The following is a 15,370-nucleotide window of genomic DNA, read 5'->3' as shown; positions in this document are numbered from 1 at the left end:
TTAAGGTCGTTCACCGGGCTCACATGACAGTGTCCCGGATGAACAGATTCTTTGGGGTGGAAGACAGGTGTGCAAAATGTGCAGTAGGACCAGCGAACCTTGTCGACATATTCTGGGCATGTCCGAAGCTTAGGTGATTTTGGCAGGGGTTTGCAGATGTCATGTCCACGGTGTTAAAAACAAGGGTGGCGCTGAGTCCAGAGGTGGCGATTTTCAGGGTGTCGGAAGACCCGGGATTCCAGGAGGAGAAAGAGGCAGACGTTCTGGCCTTTGCTTCCCTGGTAGCCCGGAGACGGGTAGATTTCATAGAATTTACAGTGCAGAAGGAGGCCATTCGGCCCATCAACTCTGCACCGGCTCTTGGAAAGAGCACCCTACCCAAACGCACACCTCCACCCTATCCCCATAATCCAGTAACCCCACCCAACAATAAGGGCAATTTTGGACACTAAGGGCAATTTATCATGGCCAATCCACCGAACCTTCACATCTTTGGACTGTGGGAGGAAACCGGAGCACCCGGAGGAAACCCATGCACACACGGGGGGAACGTGCAGACTTCGCACAGACAGTGACCCAAGCCGGGAATCGAACCTGGGACCCTGGAGCTGTGAAGCAATTGTGCTAATCACTATGCTACCGTGCTGATACTATTAGCTTGAAGGGACTCGAAGCCCCCGAAGTCAGAGACATGGCTAGCTTTCTCTGTTTGGAGAAAATCAAGTTTGCCTTGAGAGGGTCCCTGTTAGGGTTCGCCCGGAGGTGGCAATCGTTCATCGACCTCTTCGCGGAAAATTAATCATCAGCAGAAGGTGGGGTGGTGTTAGTTTAGCTTAGAGTAGGGGGTTAATAAAGGTGGGACCTGTAAGGGAGGGAGATGGCTTTTGCACATTGTTTATTGTGCTGTTGGTATAATACCAAAAAATACCTCAATAAAATGTTTATTAAAAAAAATGAAAGAGCGTCATAGACAAAGGCTTGGTGGGGATCGATTTAAATATGTCCAAGTATTGCCAAGGTTTGATGAGAAGGAGGTAGAAGACTTTTTCATTTCATTTGAGAAGGTAGCTAAACAAATGAACTTACCACCGGACATGTGGGTATTACTGATTCAAAACAAAGCTGGTAGGTTGGGCTAGTGAAGTGTTGCATCACTACTGGAGGAAGTATCTGGGACTTAGGAGCAAGTGAAAACTGGAGGAAGTATCTGGGACTTAGGAGCAAGTGAAAAAAAATCCATTTTAGGTGCATATGAACTAGTGCCTGAAGCCTACAGACAAAGGTTTAGAAATTTAAGGTAAGAACCTGGTCAAACATACATGGAGTTTGAAAGGATCAAACAGAGTAATTTTGATAGATGGATAAGGGCTTTGAAAATAGAGCAAACGTATGAAGCTCTCAGAGAAATTATACTTTTGGAGGAGTTTAAAAATTCAATTCCTGATGTAGTGAGAACTCATGTGGAAGAGCAGAGGGTTAAAACATGAGGGCAGCAACAGAAATGGCAGATGATTATGAATTAGTTCATAAATCAAAGCTTGGTTTCCAACATCAGTTTCAGCCTATGAGGGATAGAAACTGGGGAAAAGAGAAATACTCAAGTGGTAGAGGTAAAGGTGATCTGATGGGAAATAATAAGGATAACGTACCTCAGATTGAAAAAGAAATCCAGGAGACTGAAAGAATATTGAAAAATTTCAAATGTTTTCACCGTAATAAACTAGGTCATGTAAAGTCACAGTGTTGGTGGTTGAAGAAAAGCACTGGGAAGGCTGATGTGGTAAAACAGGATAAGACAGTAGGGTTTGTTAAAGTGGGAAAGGAAAGCCCAAGTGAAGCGAAGGAGGTGCAAAAGATTGTACAGCCTGATCAAGAGGTGATTGAGAAGAAGGTGCCAGATGTCTTTAAAGAATTTACATGTGTGGGTAAAGTTTACTCATATGTATCAGAAGGAGCAGGTAAAGAAGTCACAATTTTAAGAGATACGGGAGCTAGTCAATCTTTAATGGTAAGAGGTGAGGAGATATGTAGTTTGGGAAGAATATTGCCAGAAAACGTGGTAATATGTAGAATTCAGGGTGAGAAGAGTAGTGTTCCATTATATAAGGTAAGGTTGGAAAGTCCAGTGAAGAATGGTGAAGTGGTAGTAGGAGTAATAGAGAAACTATCTTGTCCAGGAATACAGTTTATCTTGGGTAATGATATAGCTGGATCGCAGGTGAGAGTGATGCCTACTGTGGTTGATAAGCCAGTTGAAAATCAGACAACTGACGTGCTGAAGGATGAGCATCCTGGAATTGTTCCGGATTGTGTAGTAACAAGGCCACAAAGTCACAGGTTAAGACAAGAGGAGAAATCACAGAGTGAAGATAAAGTTGAAGTTAAATTATCAGAAACGTTTTTTGATAAGATGGTTGAAAAAGAACAAGAACAGGTGGAGGATGAGGTGGATATTTTTAGTTCAGGAAAATTGGCGGAGTTACAACAGAAAAATATAGAAATAAAACGGATGTATCAGAAAGCATACACGGAAGAGGAATCGGAGTGTATACTGGAGTGCTATTACCGTAAACGTGATGTCTTGATGAGAAAATGGAGACCTTTACATATGCAGGCGAATGAAAAGTGGGCAGAAGTTCATCAAGTGGTATTGTCGGTAGGGTACAGAAAGTAGGTTTTGCGAGTAGCACATGAGGTACCAGTGGGAGGTCATTTGGGAGGAAGGGAAGCTGAAGCTAAAATCCAAAAACATTTTCATTGGCCTGGACTACATAAAGATGTAGTTAAATTTTGTGGATCATGTCGCACATGTCAAGTGATAAGGAAACCACAAGCAGTGATAAAACCAATGCCCTTAATACCCACTTCAGCATTTGACGAACCTTTTACAAGGGTCTTGATTGATTGCGTAGGACTGCTTCCCAAAACAAAAAGTGGGAATCAATATCTTTTGACTATAATGGATGTGCCTAATAGGTTTCCAGAGGCCATTCTCCTACGCGATATTACAGCTAAAAACATTGTGGAGGAGTTATTTAAATTCTTTACTAGATATGGACTACTCACAGAAATACAATCAGATCAAGGATCAAATTTTACCTCCAAGAAGTTATGGATAGCTTAGGAATAAAACAATTTAAATCAATTGCGTACCATCCAGAATCGCAGGGAGCATTAGAAAGGTGGCATCAGACATTAAAGACAATGTTGAGGGCTTATTGTCATGATTATCCAAAGGATTGGGATAAAGGAATTCCATTCGTACTGTTTGCAATTCGGGATGCACCTAATGACTCAACCAAATTCAGTCCTTTTGAACTAATTTTGTCACTTAAATTGATGAAGGAAAAATTTGTGAGTGAGAAATTGAAACTTACATTATTGGATTACGTGCCAAATTTGAGGGAATGATTAAATAGTGCAGGTGAATTGGATAGACAGCATTTAAAAGTTTCACAAAATGTGATGAAACGGGTAGCAGACAAGAAATCCAAAGTTCGTAGTTTTGCCAGTGGAGATAAAGTTTTAGTATTATTACCAGTGGTAGGTGAATCTTTAAAAGCAAGGTTTTGTGTACCTTATCAGATTGAAAGGAAATTAACTGAGGTGAATTATCTGGTAAAAACGCCAGATAGAAGGAAAACTCACCGAGTGTTTCATGTGATTTTGCTTAAAAGGTACATTGAAAGGGAAGGCCAGCAAAAAGGAGGAGGTTTTAATGATTTGGAAAACGTGGGTGTTCTTCAAAATTGGGAAAAATTGTTGAGTTACCTTCCAGAGGAAAAACGGTCTGACCTGAAAGAGTTGATATCACATGGGTAAGTTTGTGGAGATAAGTTGGGAAGCACTAAAATGGCTATACATGATGTAGATGTGGGAAATGCTGTTCCAATTAAAAACATCCACATAGACTTAACCTTCAACCTTTAAAATTGGCACAAGTTAACAGAGAGATTGAGAGTTTGCTTAAAAATGGCATAATTGAAGTGGGTTGCAGCCAATGGAGCTCACCCATAATGATGGTACCAAAACCAGACGGTACCCAACGGTTTTGTGTGGACTGCAGAAAGGTTAATGCAGTTACAAGTACGGACTCTTATCCTATCCCACGTTTGGAGGATTGCATTGAGAAAGTGGGACAATCAGTTTTTATTTCCAAATTGGATTCACTTAAGTGTTACTGGAAGGTACACTTCTAGGTACACATAAGGTACACTTATCCGAAAGGGCGAAGGAGATTTCAGCTTTTGTGGCTCCAGATGGTATATACCAATTCAAAGTTATGCCATTTGGCACGAAAAACTCACCAGCCACATTTGAATGGTTTGCTAACAAAGTCGTTTCAGGATTACCCAATTGTGCGGTATACATCGACGATCTGATAATTTTTAGCCAGACATGGAAAGAACATTTAAAGCATCTGATGAACTTGCTGAAGAAATATCGAAAATGTCAGTGGACAGCAGAGTTTCAACAGGCATTTGAAAGCCTAAAGGCTGTGAAGACAATGTTCCTGTGTTGGAGAATTACAAAGGACTCTGTGATCAGATTGAACTAAAGTATCTGACTTTAAAGAGAAATGCTGAAGCGTAGAGAAATGGATGGATCACGCAGAGACCTTATTGTTCAAAGAGACTGTTAATCAAGAAGGAGTTCAGTTGGAGGAAGAAGAACTAAAATGGACTGTGTTATTATAAATGTTTGCGTGTTTGTTTTGTGGAAAAAACATATATTCCCTGTCAATATTTCTTAACGGAAAGTGAAAAGGTGAAAAATGAAGCCATCTTGAAGTTGATGGTTTATTTTTATTCTTCGGGGGGGTGTCATGTGAAAGAACCTTTAAGAACAGGGTGTTTATTCAATAGCTGTAGTGGATGTACCTTTAAGAAATGGCTGTTTATCGCACTACCGCAGTGATGTCAGAGTGTGGGTGGAGCTGGGCTGTCTGTCTTTCACTTTCGTTTTGAGCAGGCAGCGACAGGGTGTGTTTAGTTTTGTTTTGCAGATTTGAAGCTGCATCCAGCAAGACAAGGTGTGATTCTGATTTATTTCTGTGTGAAAGGAATGTCTTCAGATCACTTGCTGATTTAACAGTGGTAACTGCTCTCAGTAGAGAATTGAAAACTGATCTCGGTGTTAAAAAGGGTCTTTTGTCTTATGGATGTTGCAAAGAAAGATTAAGGGTTACTTATCGAATATTGTATCTGTGGGGATGATTGGCATTGATAGTTGTTAAGATGTTTACTGTGGGTTTATAAAGTGTTAACTGGTTTCATAAATAAACATTGTTTTAATTTAAAAGTACTTTAGTTCTCTGTTGCGTCACACCTGTAAAGTAGGCCCGTGTGCTCCCCATAACCACAACCTATTAAAAGCTGCGGGTCAGGTGAACTCCATGATACAATTTGGGGTTCTTTAAACCCTGACCCATAACAAATTCAAGTTTAACAGTTGTTTGTTCAGGAACGTTTACAGCATTAAAGTGTGAAGACGGCCATCCAAAAACACTATTCACTCCGTCTCTAGTCTCAGCATTTTTATCCAGTATTTATCACTAACAACTGTCCTGAATTCAATTAATGGTAAATTCAATTGTGACAAGATTAGTCATTTTTACGATTGAAAAATAAAGGGCGGGATTCTCCGACCCCCCGCCGGGTCGGAGAATCGCCGGGGGGCAGCATGAATCCCGCCCCTTCGCTCCGATGCCGGCTACTGAATTCTCCAGCGCCGGTTTTCGTACGGGGGCGGGAATCACGCCGTGCGGTCGGGGTCCGTTGGCAGCGGCTCCCCCGGCAATTCTCTGGGCTCCGATGGGCCGAGCGGCCGCCCGTTTTCGGCCAGTCCCGCCGGTGTGAAATGGACATGGTCCATCCCGGTGGGACCTGGCTTGGAGGGCGGCTAGTGGAGTTCTCGGGGGGGGGGGGGGGGGGGGGGGGATCTGGCCCTGGGGAGGGCACCCCCGGTGGCCTGGCTTGCGATCGGGGCCCATCTATCTGCGGGCTGGCCTGTGCCGTGGGGGGCACTCTTTCCCTCTGCGCCGGCCTCTGTAAGGCTCCGCCCTGGCCAGCGGCGAGAGGAAATCCACCATGCATGTGCAGGAAACACTGTGGCGGTTCTGCGCATGCGCCAACTCGCGCCGGCCCACGGCGGCCCTTCGGTGCCGGTTGGCACGGCGCCAACCCTGCCTGCACCGGCCTAGCCTCCGGATGTGCGGAGGATTCGTGCCGCTCTTGGCGCCGGCGTCGGGCCGTCCCGCCAATTGCGGAAGAATCCCGGCCAAAGTGTAAGTGAAGTCCCAAAGAAGAGTCATGTTGAACTCAAAATGTTCAATCTGTGTCTCTCTCCACAGATGCTCTCAGGCCTGCTGATTTTTTTTTCAGCACTTTCTGGTTTTAATTATTAAATGCAAAGTGTTTGTGTAAGACTGTATGTGTATGTCAGCATGAACACTTGAAAAAGAGACAGAGAAAGAAAATTAAAAAATGAGTCCAAGAATTTAAGTTCAAAGGGGAAAGTGGAATTGCTGTGTTTTCACTGTGACACTCGCATTGTGCGATTCAGATGTCAAGAGTCCCAACAGCATCTTGAATATGAACCTTTTCCCCCAGCTGCACAAACATTTCATACCAATAAAAGTTTGCTAGTAAACAACTGGTAAACAAATTGGTTATTTCAATTTGCATTATTATGCAATCTCATGACCTGCATTTGTTTATTAATGTATTTTTATCTCCACCAATAAGCAGAGTTGACAATGCATTACCCTCAAGTGCCTTTACCATTCAGAGTGCCACTGCATGTATTCAAGTGATATGGTGACAAGACACCATTCCTATTTTCCACTATGATTCTAGCCATCTGGATAAGCTGATTGCTCAGGAAGAAAGAATTCTGACAACTGGAGCACTGTGTGTAGATATTGAGCACAAAAATTCTGGTATAAACCAGGCATGAGTGAAGTGCATGCAAAGAGTAATAACAATTTGTTATCATGTGAGACTACATTGAAACACAGAGTCATGAATAATCAATTTCCATAATGGCACAAAGAAGAACCAAGAAATGTGAAATTGAGAAATTAAAATGTAAATCAATATAATTTATGCATCATTATCTTCTATTGTGTCATGTCCAAGAATCAGTAATTGTACTTTTCACAGAATCATAGAATCCCTACAGTGCCCATCAAGTCTGCACCGACCCTCTGAAAGAGCAACCTACCAAGGGCCACACCCCTGCCCTATCCTCGTAACCCCACTTAACCTTTGACACAATGGGGCAATTTAGCATGGTCAATCCACCTAGCCTGCACATCTTTGGACTCTTGGATTATGTTCTTCTGTCCATCTAATATCTTCTTCTGGTAACATTCTATTCCAAGGTGTTAGTGTAGTCGTTTGATTTAAGGCAGGATAATACTTATATTGTTGATTGGAAAAGAAACCAGAGTCAATTGAAAATTTATAAGACAACATCAGTGGTGACTTTGTTTTTGTTTGGGAAATGTGCTTTGTAGATGATGTGTACAATTAATTTTTATAACAAGAGCAGCTTAACAACATTTCACACATTTATGGTTCAAGGTTCTGCATGACTTCACTCAAAATATTGTTTGGTTCATTGAACAACAAAATTATACAATTCACTGCCTGTCTTTAATGTACTTTCAATTAAAAGCACAAACACATTTCAACTAGATGGTGTAATTTCTGACCTGGCTGTGAATTTAGTATCACATCAATTTGAAAAATCAGTGGTGCTTTGACAATTTATGGCAACAGTAGCCTGAGGAGCAAAACTGACTAGAAAGCTGGTGTACAATGCTAACAATCTCATGACAATTCTCTCAACATGTTTGCTGCTGGCATTTAGAATAAAATCAATTGCAACTACCCTCTCAAGCTCCAGATGTGTTCAACATTCACCTCATAAACTGAAAGGTACAGCTGGTTTCAACCTTTTTCAGAACATGTATCCAATATTTAATACTATTTTAACTTTCTGTTTTCATACATTGATTCTAACTACTTTTCATTACGGTAATTAGAAATAATGTTGGAATGTGATACTTCCTTTTTTTTTTCATTTTCATGTCTGCATTTCCAAAAGCTTGTATTTGTCAATTATTTAAATGACACATTAAGATTATATGGACAACACAAAGACTAATATGCGAACAAGGCAGAAAAATTACATTAAATGATGCTTTAGAGTAGTAAATTTGAGCCGTGCATTCTTGGACAATCATTTTGCCTATTAGCTCAATTAAGCAACTATTTGTGTGTGGTTTAATAGCACTGCTAATTTCCAATCTGTACATTTCGGTTAACTGTTTCCGAACAAAAATCAATTCTAAAGAGAAAATGAGCAAAATATCAATTAACTACCTTTTAAATTCAGCTACATGTGAAATCTGCATCACAAATTATCGCTTGCAATTATTAGATTTCCCATGACATCACCTTCCACCATAAGACAATAAGACCATAAGACATAGGAGCAGAATTAGGCCACTCGGCCCATCGAGTCTGCTCTGCCATTCAATCATGGCTGATATTTTCACATGCCCATTCTCCTGCCTTCTCCCCATAACCCCTGATCCCCTTATTAATCAAGAACCTATCTATCTCTGTCTTGAAGACCCTCAGTGATTTGGCCTCCACAGCCTTCTGTGGCAATGAGTTCCACGGATTCACCACCCTCTGGCTGAAGAAATTCCTCCTCATCTCTGTTTTAAAGGATCGTCCCTTTAGTCTGAGATGGTGCCCTCTCCTTCTACTTTTTCTACAAGTGGAAACATCCTCTCCACGTCCACTCTATCCAGGCCTCGAAGTATCCTGTAAGTTTCAATAAGATTCCCCCTCATCCTTCTAAACTCCAACGAGTACAGATCCAGAGTGCTCAACCATTCCTCATACAACATGTTCTTCATTCCAGAGATCATTCTTGTGAACCTCCTCTGGACCCTTTCCAAGGCCAGCACATTCTTCCTTAAATATGGGGCCCAAAACTGCTCATAATACTCCAAATGGGGTCAGACCAGAGCCTTACACGGTCTCAGAAATATATCCCTGGTCTTGTACTCTAGCCGCTTGACATGAATGCTAACATTGCATTTGCCTTCTTAACTGCCGACTGAACCTGTGTGGTAGTCACCACTGTTGTATTGTATATACCGCATACGAGGGGTATTACGGTAAGGCCCCTGTACTACAGGTATGGGGTAGATTCCTGCCTGCTGGCTCCGCCCAGTAGACGGAAGTGTGGGCTCTCCGAGCTGCAGCCAATTCGGCAGCCGCTGCGGGAGGCTATACATCTCTGTGTAATAAAGCCTCGATTACACTCTACTCTCGTCTCGTCGTAATTGATAGTGCATCAATTTATTACGCAGAGATTTTACAACGATGGATCTCCACATCAAGCCTGATCACCTGCAGCTGCACCCTCAAGCAGACAAGGCCAAGTCGGCCTTCGCACATCGGCTAGCTTGCTTTGAAGCCTACATCGGATCTGCGACTGAACCACCCTCAGAGGCACAGAAGCTCCAGATACTTTACACGTGGCTGAGCTCCGATATCTTTCCCCTCATCCGGGACGCACCGACCTACGCTGAGGCCATGGCACTACTGAAGGAGTACTACACTCAGCAGACCAACAAAATCTACGCCAGGCACCTCCTGTCCACACGGCATCGACTCCCCGGTGAGTCTGTGGACGATTTCTGGCGTGGCCTGCACCTCCTGGTGAGAGACTGCAATAGCCAGGCTGTTTCGGCCGTTCAACATTCTGACCTGCTAGTTAGAGACGCGTTCGTTAAGGGCATAGGATCGGTCTACATCCGCCAGCTCCTCTTAGAAGGGGCTACCCTCGACCTCGCGGCGATCAAGAAACTAGCGATCTCGCTCACAGTCGCCTCACGCAATGAACAAGCATATGCCCCCGACCGCACGGCCCACCTCTCCTAGGCATCGTGGACCCCGCCAGCGTACACCCCATCATGAACCCCATCAGCGACCTCCCCCAGACAACCCCAGGCCTGCGCCGCGCGGCAGCCAACCAACCCCGGGGGACCCAAGCACTACATCTGTGGACAGACAGAACACCCCCGGCAGCGCTGCCCGGCGCGGAGCGCGCTCTGCAAGGCCTGCGAGAAGAAAGGACATTTTGCTGCTATGTGCCAGGCCCGCTCGATCGCCGCTATTGTCCCTGCACCCCCCACGTGCGACCCGTGGGTGCCGCCATCTTCCTCACCTCAGACCACATGCGGCCTGTGGGCGCTGCCATCTTGGTCGCCTCACAACACGTACGGTCCGTGGGCGCCGCCATCTTTTTCGCCTCACAACACGTGCGGCCCATGGGCGCCGCCATCTTGCCTGCCTCAGGACATGTGTGGCCCGTAGGCGACACCATCTTCCCCGCCTCAGGACCCCTTCTCGTCGGCCACCTCATTGGGCCGCTCATTTCCTGGAACCGCCGCCGACTAGCCGCGTTTCGCCTCCATCACGATCGACCAGTCCCGACCGCACAACCTCGCAACCGTGTCGACGACAATGAAGGTCGACGGGCACAAGATATTCTGCCTTCTGGACTCCGGGAGCACTGAGAGCATCAACCACCCCAATACGGTAAGGCACTGCTCACTCACGGTACACCCCATTAACCAGAACATTTCCCTGGCCTACGGCTCCCACTCTGTGGCAATCCGGGGTTACTGCACCGCTGGCATCACCATCCAGGGCGTAGAGTTCAGCGGCTTCCGGCTCTACATCCTCCCCGACCTCTGCGCTTCCTTGCTACTCGGCCTGGACTTCCAGTCCAACCTCCAGAGCCTAAACCTGAAATTTGGCGGGCCCCTACCACCCCTTACTGTCTGTGCTCTCACGACCCTTCAGGTTGACCCGCCTTCTCTGTTTGCAAACCTCTCCCATGTTGCAAACCCATTGCCACCAGGAGCAGATGGTACAGACGGTACAGGGTCTCGGCCTTCCAACGGGAGATGGACCGAATGGTTGACCGGTACCGACTGCGGGCCACCTTCCCGTACCTGGATAACGTCACCATCTGCAGCCACGACCAGCAGGACCACGATGCTAACCTTTCCAAATTCCTCCACACCGCTAAACTCCTCAACCTAACCTACAACAAGGAGAAGTGCGTGTTCAGCACAAACCGATTAGCCATCCTCAGCTATGTGGTCCAGAACGGAGTGCCAGGGCTTGACCTCGATCGCATGCGCCCCCTCATGGAACTCCCCCTTTCCCACTGCCCCAAGGCCCTCAAACGATGCCTGGGCTTCTTCTCGTACTATGCCTAGTGGGTCCCTAACTATGCGGACAAGGCACCCCCACTCATTCACTCCACCGTTTTCCCCTGACGGCCGAGGCTCACCAGGCCTTCAACCGTATCAAGGCCGACATCGTCAAGGCCGCGATGCATGCAGTCGACGAGACGCTCCCCTTCCAAGTCGAGAGCGATGCATCAGACGTCGCTCTGGCCGCCACCATCAACCAGGCAGGCAGGCCCGTGGCATTCTTTTCCCACACCCTCCATGCCTCCGAAATTCGGCACTCCTCTGTCGAAAAGGGGGCCCAAGCGATCATTGAAGCTGTGCGACATTGGAGGCATTACCTGGCCGGCAGGAGATTCACTCTCCTCACTGACCAACGGTCGGTTGCCTTCATGTTTAACAACACACAGCGGGGTAAGATTAAAAATGATAAAATTTTGAGGTGGAGGATCGAGCTCTCCACCTACAATTGCGAGATTTTGTATTGCCCCGGTAAGCTCAACGAGCCCCCCGATGCCCTGTCCCGAGGTACATGTGCCAGCACACAAGTGGACCGACTCCGGACCCTGCACGACGATCTCTGTCACCCGGGAGTCAACCGCTTTTACCACTTCATGAAAGCCCGCAATCTGCCCTACTCCATCGAGGAAGTCAGGGCTGTCACCAGAGACTGACAGATCTGTGCGGAGTGTAAACCGCACTTCCACCTGCCAGACCGTGCGCGCCTGGTGAAGGCCTCCCGCCCCTTTGAATGCCTCAGCGTGGACTTCAAAGGGCCCCTCCCCTCCACCGACTGCAACACGTACTTTCTTAATGTGGTCGATGAGTATTCCCGATTCCCCTTCGCCGTCCCATGCCCCGATACGACATCTGCCACCGTCATCAAAGCCCTCAACCCCATCTTCGCTATGTTCGGTTTCCCCGCCTACGTCCACAGCGACCGGGGATCCTCATTTATGAGTTAGGAGCTGCGCCAGTACCTGCTCAACAGGGGCACTGCCTCAAGCAGGACGACCAGCTACAACCCCAGGGGAAACAGGCAGATGGAGTGGGAGAATGGGACGGTCTGGAGGGCCGTCCAGCTGGTCCAGAAATCTCCCGGCCTCCCGCTGGCAGGCGGTCCTCCCCGACGCATTCCATTTGGTCGCTCCTGTGCACCGCGACCAACGAAGCCCCCATGAACGTTTCTTTGCCTTCCCCAGGAAGTCCACCTCCGGGGTTTCACTCCCAATGTGGCTGGAAGCTCCAGGACCCGTTCTCCTCCGCAAGCACGTGCGGCACCATAAGGCGGACCCATTAGTTGAGAGAGTTCAGCTACAGGGGTAGATCCTTGCCTGCTGGCTCCGCCCAGGAAGCGGAGTATAAATGTGTGTGCTCTCATTTCATAAGCTGCTGTAGGAGGCCACACATCTCTGTGTAATAAAGCCTCGATTACATTCTACTCTCGTCGCGTCGTAATTGATAGTGCATCACTTCTCAAAGAACCATCAAAGGATTTCAATTACAGTCAGGATTTTCCTGTTATATTTTCTATGTTCTGTCCATTTTCTTTACTAAAGAACACGTACAGAAGAGCAAACATTGGGCAGGATTTTCCGGTCCTTCCCGCGGATGGGATCTTCTGGTCGCGCTGAAGGCGACATCCCAGGTGGGGTTCCCCTGCAGCGGGACCGAAGAGGCATGCAAAGCACCATAGACATTGGCGGTACCAGAAGTTTACGGCAGCAGAAAATGGCGAGTCACCCCACAACTGGAAAACACGTCAGGGAGCAGCAGAAAATCCTACCTTTCTTCTAACTTCTCATCTCGTAAGAATAAACATGTATACTACAACTTTCAAACGCACTCCAAGCTGTAAACATGCATGATCATCCACTGCAAGGTATTGATTGAAATCACTAATTATTTATCATGATCAGAAGTCATGATGATAAAAATATATTTGTCTGTATAATCCTGGCTATTTTATGAAATGGCCAGATCACCAAAATGGCCATTGATTACCACATGATGGTGGTTCTGGAAATTTCTGAGCAGTTTAAAAAGGGACAAAGCCAACTCCTCAAATTCCTGGGGTGCGATTCTCCGACCCCCCACCGGGTTGGAGAATCGCCTGGGGCCGGCGTGAATCCCGCCCCCGCCATGTCGCGAATTCTCCGCCACCGGAGATTCGGTGGGGGCGGGAATCGCGCCGCGCCGGTCGGTGGGAATCCCCCAGCGATTCTCCGGTCCGCGATGGGCCTAAGTCCCGCCACTGTCAACCCACGGCAGCCGGCGTGGATTGAACCACCTTTGGGACGGCGGGGGACGGCGGCGCGGGTGGGCTCCGGGGTCCTGGGGCGGGCGCGGGGCGATCTGGCCCAGGGGGGTGCCCCCACGGTGGCCTGGCCCGCAATCGGGGCCCACCGATCCGCAGGCGGGCCTGTGCCGTGGGGGTACTCATGGTCTCCACCATGGCAGAGGCGGAAGAGACCCTCTCCACTGCGCATGCGCGGGGATGCCGTGAGCGGCTGCTGACGTTCCCGCGCATGCGCCGCCAGACAAAGTCAGTTTCGCACCAGCTGGCGGGGCGGAAATAAGTCCTTCTCGGGCCTAGCCCCTGAAGGTGAGGGCTCGGCTGCTCAAGGTGCGGAGACTTCCGCACCTTTGGGGCGACGCGATGCCGGACTGCTTCGTGCCGTTTTTGGCGCCGGTCAGCGGACATCGGAGAATCCCGCCCCTGGTGTGTACTACTCCTTGCTTTGTATAAACATTCCGGCTAAGCCAACATAAAGGGCTAGTAGACAGGTGTCTCAGATGGGACTCCCATCGCTAATGTTGTGCTAAAGGTTCTGCAGTGATGCACGATCAATGACCACTCAAGCGAGGTTGTAGTCCAACTGAAGGCTTTAATAAGCTAGATGTTTCCCCCAGCAGCTCAGGTACAGAATGATGGCTGCTGGGACGCCACAGACTCCTATACCCCGCCTAGCAGGACGGAGCTACCATACATCTTGGCCAATCGGAAGCATACAGTTTCTACCAATGGTGTTCCAGCATTACCAGGTACCGTAATACCTCTACTACCACATTCACCCCCTGTTAAAAAGGAGTCCGGCAGGGGGGGGGTTGGCCTGATACTACAAACATGGCAACCTGGTAGAATTAGTTATGGAGGTACCATAATACCTTCCTACAGCATTTTGTAACTATTTACAATTCTAATAACTATTTATAATTTATGATTTAAATTTACAATTTAAAATGAAGCAATCAGTCGATCGAGGGCCCTGGCCGTCCTCTGTGATCGTCGGAGCTTCGGTGATGACTCCGGGGGAGGCTCGGGCGTCTGTGACTCTGGGAGCGTGGCTTCGATCTCCGTGGCATCTTCAACACCCCTAGACGGCGCTGGTGGGGAAAACGGTTGACCTGGGAAGGGAGTGCCTGCGGGGTGCGTCGGTGGATGGGGGTGCCTAGACTGGGCCGGCGGAAGGACCGGTCCTCCTGTAAGGTGTCCTGGTGGAGGGGAGGGTGCGACTGGTGGCTGGGGTGTGCGTGGAGCTCCGGCGGGCACCAGGTCTCGTAGGGAGACCGTATCTTGTTGGCCGTCGGGGTACGCCACATAGGCGTATTGGGGGTTAGCGTGGAGAAGATGGACCCTCTCGACCAACGGGTCCGACTTGTGCGCCCGCACGTGTTTTCTGAGCAGGATGGGTCCGGGTGCTGCCAGCCAGGTCGGGAGCGAGGCCAGAGGAGGACTTCCTGGGAAGACAAGGAGACATATGTGAGGTGTCTGGTTGGTTGTGGTACAAAGCAGTGACCGGATGGAGTGGAGGGCATCCCGGAGGACTTCCTGCCACCGGGAGACTGGGATATTCCTGGACCGTAGGGCCAGTAGGACGGTCTTCCAGGCCAATCCATTCTCCCTCTCTACCTGTCCGTTATCCTGGGGGTTGTAACTGGTCATCCTGCTCGAGGCGATGCCCTTGCTGAGCAGGAATTGACGCAGTTCGTCGCTCATAAAGGAGGACCCCCTATCACTATGTATGTAGGCGGGGAACCCGAACAGTGCAAAGATGCTAGGGAGGGCCTTGATGACGG

The 15,370-nt window shown here is 47.9% G+C and overlaps 1 protein-coding gene across 1 annotated transcript in view; it reads right to left on the bottom strand.

Moving 5' to 3' along the window:
* Positions 1-15,370, bottom strand: part of pcdh15b (protocadherin-related 15b) — a 2,356,722-nt gene that overhangs the window by 1,107,530 nt on the left and 1,233,822 nt on the right. The window lies entirely within an intron of this gene.

Source organism: Scyliorhinus torazame, chromosome 16 (assembly GCF_047496885.1).
Source record: "Scyliorhinus torazame isolate Kashiwa2021f chromosome 16, sScyTor2.1, whole genome shotgun sequence".
NCBI classification, from domain to species: Eukaryota; Metazoa; Chordata; class Chondrichthyes; order Carcharhiniformes; family Scyliorhinidae; genus Scyliorhinus; species Scyliorhinus torazame.
This window is presented reverse-complemented; position numbering and strand designations above follow the sequence as displayed.